Raw genomic sequence first — 4125 nt, forward strand, 5'->3', positions numbered from 1 at the left:
CAATTATGTAAATCACGTATGTAAGACTTTTGCTTATTTTTACCACCAAGTTTCATCCCGATCCCTCCAATCTAAGTGTTTTCCATGATTCTAGGTTCCCCATCCCAAACTTCCCCCAATGTCACCAGATCCGGTCAGGATTTAAAATAAGAGCTTTGAGACACGATATCCTTCTAAATATCAAATTTCATTGAGATCCGATCACCCGTTCGTAAGTTAAAGATACCTCATTTTTTTCTAATTTTTCAGAATTAACCCCTCCCCCAACTACCCCAAAGAGAGTGGATCCGTTCCGGTTATGTCAATCATGTATCTAGGACTCGTGATTATTTTTCCCACCAAGTTTCATCCCGATCCCTCCACTCTAAGTGTTTTCCAAGTTTTAGGTTTCCCCCTCCCAACCCCCCCCCCCCCCAATGTCACCAGATCCGATCGGGTTTAAACTAAGAGCTCTGAGCCACGATATTCTTCTAAATATCAAATTTCATTGAGATCCGATCACCCGTTCGTAAGTTAAAAATACCTCATTTTTTCTAATTTTTCAGAAATAACCCCCCCAACTACCCCAAAGAGAGCGGATCTGCTCCGTTTATGTCAATCATCTATCTAGGACTTGTGTTTATTTTTCCCACCAAGTTTCATCCCGATCCCTCCACTCTAAGTGTTTTTTTCCAAGTTTCAGGTTTCCCCCTCCCAATGTCACTAGATCCGCTCGGTATTTAAGATAAGAGCTCTGAGACACAATATAATTCCAAACATCAAATTTCATTAAGATCACATCGCCCGCTCATAAGTTAAAAATACTTCATTTTTTCTATTTTTCCGAATGAACCGCCCCCCCCCACTCCCTCCAGATGGTCAAATCGGGAAAACGACTATTTCTAATTTAATCTGGTCCGGTCCCTGATACGTTTGCCAAATTTCATCGTCCTAGCTTACCTGGAAGTGCCTAAAGTAGCAAAACCGGGACCGACAGACAGACAGACCGACAGAATTTGCGATTGTTATATGTCACTTGGTTAATACCAAGTGCCATAAAAACTGAATATTTAAAGCTTCTGAAGAATACTTTCAGAATTTGTGAAGAAGACTCGGCCAGCAAGAATAGTTTGGTGCAGAAAGTAGAAAATCAAAGATATATAAATAAAGATTTAAAGGAAATGGGAAACTTCTGGGAGGGTGTTAAGAGGGAGGCTTTAAATAGATTAGGTTGGAGGAGGAGCGTGCGTAGCTGTGTTGGCCTCAGGCGGCTTGGTGCTGCAGTGAGTTATTAGTAGTAGTAGTAGTATTATCAGTTTTTCATGGTCAGAAGCATTCAACTGTAGTTTACAGTCCCGCAGCTTTAAAACCAAGGATCATCACATTTTATCAAACAGTTCGTGGTAACAAACTGAAAGTAAAAAGTGATAGAGGTGATAGAGGTCAATAGTGACCGGAACTCTAAAAAGTGGGATTTTGATACAACCAGATATATCAAAAGAATTGGCTTATTAGGCTGATTCCAAATATGTAGGTATCATTAACTTTAGTTTTATGCATTAATGGCTACGAGCCTGAGAAAATTTGCCTGATTTTTGAAAATGCAGAAACAGTCCCTAAAAGTCGAAAAATCTTAATGAAAATCACACTATCAGATTCAGCGTATGAGAGAACGGTACTGTAAAGGATTTAAGCTCCAATATACCAAAATCTTGAATTTTTTTGGCCAGAAGAGAGATCAGTTATGTGTTTTTATTTGCTTTTTTTCCAGGGGATTCATATCAACTCAATAGTCCTAGAATATCAAAAGAGGACTCATCCGAGCGAAAATGAAAGGTTCTAGTGCTTTTTTAAGTGACCAAAAAGATTGAAGGGAAACTAAGGTTCCTCCCACGCCTCATTTTTCTCCAAAATTGTTCAATCAGAATTTTGAGATAGTCATTTTATTTAGCATAGTTAAAAAGTCTGATTACTATGACTTAGGGAATAACACGGCCCTCCCCCCAGCTCCTGGGGAAAGGTCTTTAATTCATATAATCTCTCCATTGTTTACGTATGCTATTTATTATTGGAGAGTATGCATACTTTTTTCGTGTTGGAGGGGGAGAATGTTCTGCGAGGACATTTTCCATCGGGAGAATATTTCATGGAATCGGAAGTTTCCAGGGGATCAATGTTTCAGTGGAAATTTCACACTAGGAGAATTTGCCTGAATTCCTAAATAAAATTCTTTTTATACGTCTTGCTTTCTCTTTGCCGACTTTATTTTGTACATGGAGATATTGAAGGTAGTTGTTCGGCGTAAATTTTCACCTGGCACGAATTTTACAGGCGATATCTTCTTGGAGAGGGGAATATTTCCGTGGAGGCGGATCCAGATTTCTTGGTACTATTTATGAAACGATCAGAAAGTAAATATAAAAAACTAGTTTTTTTTCAAATAAAGTAAGGAGCAACATTAAAACTTAAAACAAAGAGAAATTATTTTGCATATAAGGTGGGTTTCCCCTCCTCAACATGTCTCTCTTAATACTAGAGCTTAAATTTTGTCCCAATTTCTTAAGAATGACTTATGAAACACATGGGTCGTTTAGTTAGAACAATACGAAACTTTTTTAAAAGTACTAAAAAACTTTAGCATTAAGAGCGAGGTGTTGAGGAGGGGGCAACCCTCATACACATGATAATTTATTACTTGTTTCAAGTTTTAATGTTGCTCCTTACTTTCAGTTGAAAAAACTTTTTTTTTTGTTTAATCACTAATAGCTAAAAGCGACTAGCAAGGTAGCAAGGTAGCCGTTCACATTTAGTAAAAACACCAGCAGTCGATTCATTGGAACCAGTTTTATATGTAAATGTCTATTAGGTAAAGAAATAATCATTTTTGTTAATTTTTAGATCAATGTCGCTCTTTATTTCCGTCAGAAACATCCGGTTGATTTTTGATTTGTAAATAATGCAACTGATCTGCATTTCTTTTAGGCAGGTGTTGAGAGTGCCAGAGAGGGACGATGGTACAATAACTGGATAACTAAATTATATAGAAGTATCGAGGTATGCATATTAGCTAAAGATAGTATTTTCTAAATTCCATTCGTTTATCTTTTCTTTATTGTAACTCTAGACTGTGTTTCTTTTTTCGGAAATACTTAAACGGTGAAGAAATCTACCTGTCAGCTGACTCTACATTCCTATACTTGCACCAGCCGAAGAAGCAGGAAAACATAGGATCAGACTCTAGACCAGGGCTTCCAAGCCGATTTTGAGTCATGCCCCACCTAGGAATTTCTAAAATTCGGATGTCTCCCCCATGAAATTTAAATTCTCTTATTCAAAATTTCACATGTTTTCACCTGAAGGAAACTTATAAGGGCATTAACTTAGTATCTTTTTTTCGGGTCGTCATCTAGGCATGTTGTATACTTATGAAATGTTTTGTCTGAATATAACATCCTGTATAGTTTTGCTCTTTAAAAGCATTTGAACGTGATACCATTCAAATGGCGCCCTTTTAAAATTAAGATTTTTAAGAGCCGTTTTAAGATTAAGATTGTTCAGACTTTTAAGATTTTTTTGTTAAGATGAAGGCTCTAAGGTATAGTCAGCTGAAGGGTGCACGTCCTGCCCATGACTCACCAGAATATATCCGTACCCCACCGATGGGCCTCTGCCCCAGGCTGGGAGCGGCTCTAGACTAATCAAATTGACGAATCTATGAGAAATTTTATCAGCTTCTCATAAAAATAAAGTCTTACCAAGATGTACCATCTTTGACTGATGCTGCAACTCACCTTATGCGCTTCTAATGCAACTTTGTGGCATCTGTTCGTGGTGCTAGCAGGGCTTTCACTTCTAGGGGGATTACCCTATTTTAGGGAGAAATCACTTCTTTTGTGGACACTTATTTTAAATTTAGGGATAAAGGGAAATCTGGGGTAAAGTAAGGATTTTCAGGGAAATCTAGAGTAAAATAGGGATTTCAAGGATTCGCAAAGAAAGAATTTGACCAAAAGTTTGTTGACAAGTGGCTTTAGTTCCAATGTTTAAAAATTGGATAGATAAAAGAGTGTCAAACAAGTAAAATAAAATACTTATGTACCATACTGTAGGTTATGTTTGAAATGTGAATATTGTGGGAAATCAGAG

The sequence above is a fragment of the Artemia franciscana genome, chromosome 6, assembly GCF_032884065.1.
Source record: "Artemia franciscana chromosome 6, ASM3288406v1, whole genome shotgun sequence".
NCBI lineage: Eukaryota > Metazoa > Arthropoda > Branchiopoda > Anostraca > Artemiidae > Artemia > Artemia franciscana.